This window comes from Triticum aestivum, chromosome 2B (genome assembly GCF_018294505.1).
Source record: "Triticum aestivum cultivar Chinese Spring chromosome 2B, IWGSC CS RefSeq v2.1, whole genome shotgun sequence".
NCBI classification, from domain to species: domain Eukaryota; kingdom Viridiplantae; phylum Streptophyta; class Magnoliopsida; order Poales; family Poaceae; genus Triticum; species Triticum aestivum.
In genome coordinates, this window is record NC_057798.1 from 769,167,807 (window position 1) to 769,181,574 (window position 13,768).

Below are 13,768 nucleotides of genomic sequence, written 5' to 3' on the forward strand. Positions count from 1 at the left end.
TATTATGACAATGAGAGGAGAAGGAGACTCTGGAAGGATCGATCTTCTTGAAGGTCGAACAACTCAGGACTAACTCACAGAATGAGACATAGCAACATCTCTCGAGTTGAGAGACGAAGCACACATCTAGAGGGATGGAGTGAAACGGACGACGAAGGTTCACTAGGTAGACAACAATTTCACGCTTAAGAAGGTGGTAAACGATTGTCAACGTAGCGAGGAGTTGAGTTGCCATGATACCACGACGTAACATCCTGGAGGAGGGTGATTCGTAGATTATTATCTTAAGTGGCAAAAAGAATTACCTTTGATTCAAAGATCATTGAAACTCTTTATACCAGCCTAAGGCAATTCACAATCGATCATTTGGAGGGGTTCGATAGAATGGCATACCCGGACTTGGATGATGTGGATTACTTTGTTGAAGATAACGCAATGGATGATTTTTGCTTATCACCGGAAATGGAAGAGACCCATGGTAGAATGGCACATTGGCGGTGCAAGCTGGGAACAAAATGCAAATGCTGGGAATGATTCTGGTAACTGGGGAAGAACCCAACAATAGAGAGTGTGTTCACTGTTTGAAAAGGTCATAGCATTGCCGAGGAAACTGAGAGGAATCTCAGTTAGTGCCGATGATAACACGTAGCGCTTGTGCGTGCTCTCAAGAACTTGAGCATTTCCATATTCATCAGGGTTTTACCAACATCCGTGTCAAGGATCCTGGCAACACAACGTACTACCACGATGAATACTGACGGACGATGCAGATGCAAAGAAAGATAACACTTTCTCAGATTTCACCTTAGCGAGGCCAAGGAAACAAAATCTGGATGATCGACCGAGAGACATTTAGCACTCCGCTTCTAATGTTCTCCTTGATGTGCTAGTGTAACCCATTCATAGATATGGTTTGATATCTAGAACATCAAGTAAAAAGGTCGGACTTCGGGATCTCAAAAATCCATAGGGGCAACTAGGGAGTAAATCCTACGAAATCCCTATGGGGAGGTGGCCAACTTCTCCAATCAAGATACTACAATATTAGGTCTCCCGGCGGGGTGTGTTGGCCACGACATCCACTTTACCGGTTTCCGAGGGACCGATATTATAGTTCTTGGAAAATGTTCCGACCATCATATCTGCCTGAGATTCAGATCTGGTTTGTGTTAGGATATTCCAGACTCATCGAGTCTAGGAAGATAAATGAAAGTTTGCAACACAATTCGACGAGATGACGTTGCGAGATTCTCGGGGAATGAACTATGATAGTAAGCTCCAAAACATGAGCTGGTTCTGCTACAAACATGTGAACACGTTGTCCAAGACAAGCATGACCACAAAGTAGTCTTATAATAAAACACTACCGAGTTCAGGTTGGGAACCATCATCGAGGATATCGAAGTCCTTACATAAGTCCGGATTAGCTCTTATGAAGGAACTCCTTCTCCTTGAACAAATCAATCAGTGGCTTGGTGTGCTAGGGATACATATAGATTGAAGGTTGCAAGTCTTCAAACCACAGAATTCTTCGCACGTGTGCATGACTGATTTGGAATGATTCCAAAGGAAACAAAACAATCTTTCTCAAATTCACGGCGGCAACTTTCACCAAATGCACGTGTATAAGAGGAAGTCACTCCTTTCATCAAACAAGTACTTCATGAGCTAGCATGAAGAAAATGCTTTCAAAAGTTTCCAACACTAGGTTGATGTTCAACATGATTCATGGGGAAGACAAGGATGTTGTCGATGGGCTCAACAACAATTCATCCAGCTTCCCATGGAGATGGAATTCCATAACTATGTGAACAAGGTGATAGTATTGGTCAGACCCAAGATGTAAGGGTGTATGCTCGAGGGATCAACCACGAGTAAGACAACATTATGAGCATCGTTGGTACTGATTTGATTTGACGATAGTCCACACTCAAATCAAAGGATTGATAAGACAATAGGTCCAGCAACTGATCACAGGGACCAATCGATGGAGATATCATCTTTCTTCAACACACTCTACACAAGAATATCCCTTTGGAACGAACTAAGTTAGGCAAGCTTTTATCTTCCAATTCTCCAAGTTGTTGTATAGCTTAACCAACTAGCTCAGGGGTATCCAACACGGATTCTTGGAAAGAAGGTGGTTCACAAGAAACCAACTTGATCACGAGCTCAACATAACAGTCAGGAAACAACCTGGTAATACTTCCGAGAAGATATTCGGAAAATCACGAACCACCGGTATGTTACTAAGCTCGAGAAGAATCTCGCTTTTGAGGGCAAGACAATATGATCAAATGAGTGAGGACTTGACAAGATCCTAACTCATCAATCGAAGGGTGCACCATAAATAGGGACTAGGTAGCACAATCAGTCTTAGGGTGACGATTCAATAATCAACACGCTAAGAATGACGTTATCGTCCATTTAACTACCAAGCAACAGAGTTGCTAGCAGTATTGATTTCACATGCCATGATTCATTTGTCGGCATTCCGGTTACAATAACACAGGAACCGAGGAATGAACAATGATGGCAAGAAGTATCACCGTACCAAGAGTTCGTAGGATGGTGTGCAATTCCTATAACAATCCGATATAAAGATGGTAATACTCCAAGGTAGAGCAGAGCAAAAGCTGGATTAGCAATTTGTTCTGTGGAGCACAACTTCTTTGACCCAATCCTGGATATGGAAGAGGTACTGGAGTTTGTTTCTCCTAGTCATTCTGCGATAGAATGGCTTGACGGACCACAAGAATAACGAGCATCGGTGAACAGGAATGCACGACATCAACTTGACTATCAACTGCTAGACAAGGGTCAAAATACAACTACAGAGGGACAACTCAAAAGAACATATGATTTCCAGAGTTGTGGATGCATGGTTTAGCATGTCGAACGAAGTTCAACATATTTCTTCCGGATAAGCCATGCAGAGAGGTAGGACTGGCAGATTCTCAATATAGAATGGAGAACTCATCAAGACCACTCTGGTTGTGATCTTTAGGTTCAAAAGAACTCCTGCCAAGAATGGTTCATGGTAATTGGAAGAAGGATGTACCACGAACCTCGAGGACTAACGCAAAGGTTACTAATATCCTAAAGGAACTAGCAACACTATCAACATGAGGTAAATGAGGTGAATCTCAGGTTCAAGAACCCAGGAATAGAATACCTAGTCCTAAGTAGCATCACGGAATGCTTTCGAGAATAAAGGCCAGAATCATCACACTGAAACACAAGACATGGCTAAATTACTAGATGATCTCCTAAGACACCTAGGGTCATAGTAATAACTCCAACATAAAGGTCGAGGCAGTAGAGTACCTCAACTCAACAATTTGTGTGATTAACCTGGCCTAAAAGACATTGAATCCAAAGGAAAAGGATTTTGCAAATGCATCAGACTCTTTGGAAACCTGAGATGACTCGGACAGCATAACGGCTGTAAATGCTCAGAAAAGATTTGAGACATTCACAAAAATGGTGGCATAACCACTCAGAAGCACAATATCAAAGTCTCGAGATCAATAATTAACATACAGAGGTAGAAACTGAACTGAGGCTTAATCCAACAATCTTATAAGTCTACGGATTAGTAACACGTGATCCTGATAGAAAGAAGAGAAAGCCTAGTTCCTTAATCCCCGTAGGAAAGATAAGATGACTCAGATCAGAAGGGCATAAGGTATAAGGAGTAAAAAGAGCCTTACGTTCCATCCCACAATCAAGTCCCTTATATAACTAAAGAATTTCTAGACTCAACTTCGACCAGTTTGGCTTGGTAATCCTACAGGCAGTCAAGCTCTGATACCAACGCTGTCAGGACCCCGACTCAATGCCACATCGATCTAGCATGTAACACCTCATATCACTTTGCGGCCTCACGCACGGTATTCCCACGGGTGTCGCCTTACCTTTGCCCGGGACCGTTTGCGCCTTTTGGCACACGTATATGACAGTGTCGCTAGCATCCATATGATAAGGAGCCCGGGCTGACATGGCTAGTCGTAAACCCAAAGTGGCACAGACTTACAGGGACAGGCATCCATGACCCAGCATCGAACGTGTCGGTCATCAGCGAGTGAATCCAGGCTGTAGCACTGGGCTAGCAGGACTCCGGTGAACCGGGCTGTAGCGGGCTAACAGGACTCCGGTATTCGTCGCGTGACATTTCCCCGAAGGGACAGACACAGGAACGAAGAAGGACACATGCCGGCTAGCCTAAGTGTTCCGGAGCAGTAGCAAGCTACCATGGCTCGGTGGAAGCACTAGGAGACATTTCCCGGTAAGAGAGGCTACTAAAGACAAACAACTAGATAGTCAGATCCCACACATACCAAGCATTTCAATAACATACACACAATATGCTCGATATGTGCAAACACAACATGGCATCACAACATGACTCTACGACTCAAGTATTTATTCAATAGGCTCCGAGGAGCGAGATATTACAAACAGGGGTCTCGCGACCCAACATTCAGAGCATACAAATCAAAGCACAAGCGGAAGCTATCATGTCTGAGTACAGACATCTATAAATGAAAATGGCTTGAAAGCCTGACTATCTACCAGATCCTGCCGAGGGCACAAGATCGTAGCTGAGGTATCAAGCTAAACGTCGAAGTCCATGCGGAACTACTAGTGAGACTGAAGTCTCTCTGCAAAACATAAAATAGGCAAACGTGAGTACAAATGTACCCAGCAAGACTTACATCAGAACTATCTACATATGCATCATTATCACAAAGGGGATGGTGGGGTTTAACTGCAGCAAGCCAGCTTTGACTCGGTGGCTATCCTGAACTACGACTGCAAGTAACTCTTGAGGTGGCGCACACGAGTCCACATATTCACCAACCAATACACCACTATGGAACCGCTCCCGTCTCCCTACGAGAACGCCATCCATAGCACTCACGCTTATCTTGCGTATTTTAGAGTATCCACTTTCACTTGTCTATGAACTGATATAAGCAACCCAGAAGTCCTTTACCGCGGACATGGCTATTCGAATAGATAATGTTAACCCTGCAGGAGTGTACTTCTTCACACACGCTCTCACCACTTACCGTCGTTTACACGACATGTACTCGGCAACCTTCAAGCGGAAACCCAACGTGGGTGTCGGCCACGACCTACCTAATCACCTAAGTCTCTAGTCCAGGTTTATCGCCTATTCGGGTTCCATCCATGAGGAGATCCGGCCGGAGTTTCGCTCACAGCCCCAAACGATGTGAACAGGGTTCCATGACACCAAACGGGCGCCCGGTTTACCCGGCCACGTGCCTACCGCATCACAGCCCACCCCTACGGTCAGCGCTGCGCACGGCCTCCAGCATACTACAAACACCAGAAACTACTTGCAACTCCTGGACAGAGGACAAGGGTGATTAAGAAGCCGAGAGGGTCCATTGGTTTCGGGCCCAATGCGTGGTAGTAGCTGAATCATGGATCACAAACACAGAACTCAGTTCCTGAGGGAGGCTGCAATGAGACAACCCACCATGTACTCCTACATGGCCTCTCACTGCTACCTTTACCAAATCGTATTCACACACTTAGCTCACACACAGTAGGACGTGTTCATACACCTCTGATTCATTCCCGATGAATCAGACCTGACTCAACTCTAAGCAGTAGCAGGCATGACAAACAAGCATGAATGAGTAGGCACAACAGGGCTCAAACAACTCCTACTCATGCTAGTGGGTTTCATCTATTTACTGTGGCAATGACAGGTCATGCAAAGGATAAAGGGGTTCAGCTACCGCAGCAAGTAATAGTTGAATCATTGTTGTCCTAATGCAGTAATAGAGAGCAGGAGCGAGAGAGTGGGATTTTATCGGAATGAACAAGGGGGTTTTGCTTGCCTGGCACTTCTGAAGATAACATTGAGTCTTCATCAGTGTCAACGATCACATCATCGGTACAACGTCTATCGAGGGGGAACAACACCGGCAAACACAGAGGAAACACGATCAATGCAATGCACAATATGATGCATGCTATGACATGGCAATATGAATGTGTTTTGGGCTAATGCACCTAGCTATGATTTAAATGAAGTTGGTTTTAATACAAGATTCAAATTCAAACTCCATATGTGATTATTCAAATGCCATTTAATTGATTTGTGCTAAACAGCAGTTATAAGTTGTTCTAACATGCATGAAAATGGTACAGATAGATTCCTTGAATTTTTCTGATAATTTTTCATATATAATTTATTTAATTTGGAGTTACGGTTGAATTTCTATGAATTTTAGAAGTTTATACAATTTCCTGGAATTTATAAATCATTTCCTAATTTATTTTAATTCCAGAAAGGAATTATTGCGTCAGCATGACCTCATGCTGACCTCAGCAGGTCAACGGGCGCCGTCCAGGTCAAACTGACCTGTGGGCCCTGCGTGTCAGTGTCTGGACTAACTAACCTAATTAAAATTAACCCTAATTAACTTGGTTAGCCGGGCGGGGCCCGCATGTCAGTGAGTCAGTGGCTTAACTAAAATTAGTTATTAATTTAGCCAAAAGTTAGCAGGGGACGGGCCCACACGTCAGTGACCCAGGGGGGGTCAAATCCCTGGTCAACCGGGGCTAATCCACCGGCGTCTAGCCGCCGGCAACGACCAGACGCGGCGGTGGCTCGCCGGAGTTGCGCCAGAGACGGCGGATCGTCGCGCCAAGGGCACCCAGAGGTAGCCCGTGCCCGTGCGCATCTAGGGGAACCAACGGGAGGTGCGGGGGTGGCCGGGGTTCGCCGGAGTGGAGCCCGAGGCGGCGGCCGGAGCTCGGGGGTTCGCGGGAGTGGCGCCGCGGTGCACAGGAGGACGAGTGGTTAGGTGCTTTGGGTTCCTAAGGTTGCGGTGGGCACGCTGGTGGGCTCGGGAGCGAGCTGCGGTGGCTGTGGCCACGGCCACGCCATGGCCGGCGGCGAGATGCTTCGGTCATGGTTGGGGATCGGGGCTAGAGCTCGCGAAGGACGACGAGGAAAAGGGGAATCGGGTCAAAGGCTCACCGCGGAGCTGCAGGGATGGTTAGTGGGCTCGGGGGCGCGCCGGAGTGGCCGAATTCGACGGAGAAGGGCGCCGGGGCCGAAGCTTGAAGACGATGACGATGGCGGCTGCTCGGGGCCCTTCTGGTCGCGTGAGATGACGAGGAGGACGAGGGCGGAACAGCGGAGCACGGGAGCGCGTCGGAGAGGAGAGGGGGTGGCGGTGGCCGCGAGGGAGCTCGTCGGCGGCGGCGAGCGTGTTTGGTGAGGTGGGAAACGGCGAGAGAGGGAGCAGGGGAAGAGTGAGAGAGGTCGGGCGGATCGGGACGACACCGGGGCATTCATCCACGCGGCCAGGGGAAGCAGGAGGTGGCCAGGGGAAGTAGGAGGTGGCCGAGGCAGCGTCGGCGCCCGTCGGCCACGCGCACTGCCTACTGGCGCGGGGAAGACGACAGGGGAGGAGTGGAGATGGGCTGGGCCGGAAGTGTTGGGCCGTCCAGGTGGCTTCGGTTAGCGCCAGGTGAGTCCAGGTAAGTTTTTATTATTTTTCTGTTTCTGTTTTTTATACTTTGCCACTGTTTTTAAATAGAACAATTCCAAACCAGTGTCAAAATTCCTCTGAATATATTTATGTTGCTTAATGGACTTTTCCAAAGGCACATAAAATGTTTCAGGGTATTTGGAAATATATTCTATACAAGTTATGAATATAATTCCAAATGCAAATAAAATAATGATTTAAATTCAGTGCCCAAAATATTCCTCAAAAATGCTCATTATTTTTGGTTTGGTGCAAAAACCTTTGCCAAATATAACCAACATTATTTAAGGCCATTTTGGAAACACTGAATGCAATTTCCAGGGTTCTTTTGCCCTGCTTTTAATTAAAGTTTTGAGGCTTCAACAATCCTCAATTCATGTTTCAGAAATTTAAATATGATGCCTGGATGAAGATGCAACTATTTACAAACAATATTCTAGGGCTGTGACAGCAGAGGTCTTGTGTTCTTGGAGCTCGGCTCACTGAATTAAAGAAGAAGCATATCAGTGTCGAACTTGACCTCGAACTTGCGAAGAAGAACCTGAAGAATGCTTAAGAAGAAACATTCATCATGGGAGGTAATCACTCGGCCACTTTGTCTGCTTTGTAGCTTCACGCTTTGCACTGGTTTTTCTTTCAGTCTCTTTGAACCGAGTGAATTCACAAAAATAGATGTGCGTAGTGAAAATCGCCAACTTCAGTCCCGTCTGAAGAGTGTTGTTTCTTTAGAGAGGATGAAGGAAGCTTTGGAGCAGAAGGATTTGGATCTGGCAGCTGCTCAGAAGGAAGCACACGAGAAGACGAAGCTTGCGAACGAGAAGTTGGCTTAAGTCGGCAAGTTGGAGGACGAGAACGCGACATTGAAGACGGCTGTCTCGGACGCCAATCGTGAAGTCGAACAACTGAGAAAGGACAAGGAGAACCTGACCGCTGAAGTTGAAGGTCTCAGGACCAAGACTGGCAAGCTAGAGTTTCACTTGGAACAACTTGCGGCGAAGCTTGTCTTGAAGCTTGAAGGTATGACTGTTTAGTTAGATAACTATCGCTGACTGAGATTTGCAATACTGTCGACTCATTGTTCGTTATGATGAAACAGAACTCTGTCAGGACTTTGAAGCTGAAACTGGACGGGTCGAGACAGGTCTCATGTAACATCCCAAAATTCTAAATTTTGGAATGTTATAATAAATAGATAGTTTTGATTGATTGTTTGATTGATTGACTGAAAGTGAATGAATTTGAAACTTTTTGAAAGTTAAATGAGAGGGAATAAAAGGACTTCCCAAACTTTCATTTTCTTTTCTGATCTTCATGAATTCAAATTCTTTTCAAACACAAAACCCTTGAGAGAAGATCACATGACTTCTTCCATTTATTTAAATGACAAGGGGTGTTGAAAATATTTGAATTTCATTTGAAATTATTTCCAATTCATAAACTTCAAGCAGCTCAATGATTTTCATGAGAGAAGATAAAATGACTTCTTCAAAACATATGAAATATGAGTTGGGAGTTTCAAAGAATTAAATTCAAAGTTCTTTTGAATTTATTTTTCAATTTGGAGTTATTTGAGTTTTATTCAAATTATTTTTCTCCAAAAATAAAATATATGGAAAATAGGGTAACATGATTCCCTACATCATAAAATTGGAGATAAATGAATTTGAATTAATTTTGGTTTTTTTAAATGATTTTACTGGATTTTACTAGAGCAGAAGCACTCTTTGCTTTATTTGAATTTGTGTCTATTTTATTTTATATTAAAAAATGTTCATGTTGTAGAAAATAATTTTCTGAAAATTTTGATGTATAATATGCCCATATATCATTTTTAGTATTTGTGGTTTCTTTTATTTTATTTTTGTCTGTCTGTTTGTTTAAAAAAAATCTCCGCCGACTGGGCCGGCCCAGCTCCTGCCAGGCCAAGCCCAGCCAAGCCGCACCGCACCGCCGCCTCCGACTCCGGGAGGAGTTCGCCGCCCGCACGCCTCCCAAACGCCGCCACCGCGCCGTGCCGCCTCCGGTCTCCCCTTGCCCCTCCTCCACGCCACCGTGGCTCCCCTCCTCCTTAAGTACCGCGCCCTAGACCCCCTCTCTCTTCTCGCCGCCGCCCCTCGACAGATCTGCTGCCGCCGCCATCGGTTGCCACCACCGCCGCCTCGCTAGCCGCCGCCGATGAACTCCGCAGCCGCCGCCCTCGTCGCGGTCGACCGCCACCGACACCACCACCGCACCTGCAGCCCAGCGCCGCCCCTCCCCGACCTCTTCACCGGCCTCGACGACCGCCAGAGCCACCGCCCCGAGTCGCCGGAGAACCACCGCCGGCGTGGTAAACCCTAACCCGATCCACCGCCGATTTTTAACAAACAAACCGCCTCCGATCCGATTTTCTTTTAACTTCGTTTTTTAAAAAACAAAACCCTAGACTAGATCGATTTTTTTTTCTGTTTTATTTAAACAATGAACATCCACTATTTAGATCTTATAGACGAACGTTCGTTGTTTAGCCTTTTTGATTTCTGTTTATTTCGGCCAGGGACCCGTATGTGAATATTTTATTTACAGATTAGCCCCTGGACTTCAAACACTCACAACTTCTTGCTCGTTTATCCAAATCCAACGAAACCAATGCCCACTTCTTCGTTATGATCCCCTCTATCCAGTAATCCAACTCAAACATGTTTCTGAAAGTTTAAAAGTTGAATTAGATCAGATTTGTATTTGAACTTCGTTTGATCATAACTTGAGTTTCGTAGCTCCGTTTGAGTTGTTTCTTTTTGCAAAGCGAAGCTCTTGACCTAGACTTTCTGATAAGGCAAAATTCACATAATTTTGGTACTGTTAGAAATTGTTTTACATTGCAAGAGTTATTTGCTTGGTTTGATGTTTTCTGAATCGTATTCCTTGTTCTTTCCGATCTTTTGAGTGATTGCTTATGTGTGGTTAGCATTTCTTGCTCACGATAGATTGATCGGAGTGTGACGAGTAGAACTATCAGGAGTTATGAGTGCGAATCATCTTCATCAACATTGCAGGCAAGTTCACACTTTGATCATATCCCTTCTCATACCCAGTTTTTATGCATTAGATCTATCCTCAAACATTGCATGATTAGGATCTAATTAAATTGCGGGTTTTGGGAAGTAGTTGAGGTAGTACCTATTACCTGTTTTATTATCAAACCCTTGGGAGTTACTTCTCCGTTTGCTTATTATGCCATGCTATGCTAGTAGACGTGGATTGGGTGAGTGAATTTCCATGACAGATGTGAGATTGTTAATTAATGGTTTATTTAAGGTGGCAACTTAAACACACATCTGGGTGGATTGAGGCACCTGGTTACTCCAAGACTTGCCTGTATAGGCACCTGGGTTTCCAGGACTTGTCTGTATTTCTTCGGACCGCCACCCAGGCTCAAAGGGATCATGAGATTATTCAAACTAGAAACTTCCGTGTGCAGCCACAAGCCATTATGGGCTCTGGCATAGTTGATTAAGTCGTGCGAACTCTTACGGGTAGACTAGCAGATGTAGGGGAAAGTAGGTGTACCGGTCTACCCACATGTAAGGTGCTAGCACTTCCGAAAGACTATGTCTCGGTCATCCGTTTCTCAAACATCATGTAGTGCGAGGAATCCAACGGAGGCGATCGAGTCTTGTGGGGAAAAGTGCGCAAACCTCTGCAGAGTGTATAAACTAATCATGGTTAGCCGTGTCCCCGGTTATGGACATCTTGAGTATCTAGAACTTGGATATCATGTGAATCTCATCATGTTACTATAATCATTATTGTTGGGTTTTAATGAGTACTTTTAATTGGGATCAGAATGCTGTCAACCATTCTCAATGTTTAACAACCACCATGATAGTTAAATAAATTTATTCCTTTGCAGTAGGGAAAAATTGGCTTTTCGCAAAAACTGTAACCATAGAGCTTTTCCACCAGCCAAATATGCATGTAGAGATAGCCATTATTCATCATTTGCTCTATGGTGTGAATTTGCCAGTACATTCAATGTACTGACCCTCTGTGGCTGCAACGTCTCATGTTGCAGGATCTTACGATGAGTAAGTGATACGTTAGGGTTACGATTTCCTATACTCGACTTTGCCATTGGTGTTGATGGGAATCCACAACCTTGTTGCTTCCGCTATTTTGGATTGAGGTAATAGTATTTACGTTACTTTATACATGTGATTTACCTCTGTTATAAATCCTCGAGTACTGTGTGTGTCAGCATACCGATGCAGGGATGACACGTAAGCACAGGGACTTGACCCATTCGGGTCGGGTCGCTACATCTCGATCCGATCAACTCCCTTGAAAGATGAAGTTGCGATGAACTTGCTTCGACTGGAATCGCGCTTGGACGGTGCAGTCCACTATCTGGCTCGGCTGAAGGCGGCGATGGCCCGAGTGGACGCGAACACTGGCCTCAGGCGGAAATGTCTCAAGACCTCGAGTCCTTGATGACTTGGCTAAATCAGATCACAGACCGAGTGCAAGAGTGGAAGAAATCTTCTGCCCACTGTGGTGCTGATGTCGCCTTCTCTTTGGTCCGAGTGCACTGCAAGGAAGCTAAGGAAGACAAACTGGCAGCTCTCAAAGTGGCGAACACTAAGAAGCACTCCTTCCAGGACTTCATGGACACTTTCCTCAAGGAAACCACTTGCATCGCCGACAGCATCGATCTTGACAGCTTCTGCGACCTGGCCAGCCCTTCTCCCACCGAGTGATTAAAAACATTATCCATCGCTTTTATTTGCCTCGGAATGCCGAGTGGATTTGTAACCGTTAAAACTCCTTCAGGCCTGATGCCCGAGCACTTTATTCTTCGGTTAAGAAACTTTGGATTTATCACCTCATATATTGCGTCTGTCTTCGAATGAAATTCATTTTTCTCTTGAATTGTTGTCGCTTTGCCTGATGCAGCTTCTGGAAAAGAATGGCCAGTCGCCTGATAGGGCGATCCTCGAGAAGCATCGATCGGCACATCAGCAAGGCACTCAACCACGGTCTTGACATTCCAGTCAGCTGATCGAGTGATCCTTGAGTAGCATTGATTAGCTCATCAACAAGTCACCCAGCAATGGTCTTGACGTTCCAGCCGACCGATCGGGTGATCCTTGAGTAGCGTTGATCAGCTCATCAACAAGGCACTCAGCAATGGTCTTGACGTTCCAGTCGATCGATCAGGTGATCCTTGAGTAGCATTGATCAGCTCATCAACAAGGCACTCAACAATGGTCTTGGCGTTCTAGTCGACCGATCGGATGATCCTTGAGTAGCATTCACCAGCTCATCAGCAAGGCACTCAACAATGGTCTTGACGTTCCAGTCAACCGATTGAGTGATCCTTGAGTAGCATTGATCAGCCCATCAGCAAGGCACTCAGCAATGGTCTTGACGTTCCAGTCGACCGATCGGATGATCCTTGAGTAGCATTGATCAGCTCATCAGCAATGCACTCAACAATGGTCTTGACGTTTCTGTCAACCACCCGGTAAGGTTTTTCAAAACTTAGGCGAGCACTGGGCCGCAGCTAAGCCTCCGAGTGGGAGGATTGCTCTTCACTCGGTAGGATTTTTTTTCAAACTTAGGCGAGTACAGGACTGCAGCTAAGCCTGTGAGTGGGAGGATTGCTCTCTACTAGGTAGGATTTTTCAAACTTAGGCGAGTACAAGACTGCAGCTAAGCCCCCGAGTGGGAGGATCGCTCTCCACTCGGTAGGATTTTTTCAAACTTAGGCGAGTACGAGACTGCAACTAAGCCTCCGAGTGAGAGGTTTGCCCGCCACTCGGTAGGATTTTTATTACTTAGGCAAGCACTTGGCTGCAGCTAAGCCTCCGAGCGGGAGGTTTGCTCACCACTCGGTAGGATTTTTATCACTTAGGCAAGCACTGGGCTACAGCTAAGCCTCCGAGTGGGAGGTTTGCTCACCACTCGGTAGGATTTTTATCACTTAGGCGAGCACTGGGCGTAGCTAAGCCCCCGAGTGAGAGGTAGACAAATCACTCGGTAGGATTTTTATCACTTAGGCGAGGACTGGGCTGCAGCTAAACCCCTGAGTGAGAGGCAGACTCATCACTCGGTAGGATTTTATCACTTAGGCGAGCACTGGGCTGCAGCTAAGCCCCCGAGTGAGAGGCAGATTCATCACTCGGTAGGATTTTTAACACTTAGGCAAGCACTGGGCTGCAGCTAAACCCCCAAGTGAGAGGTAGAGT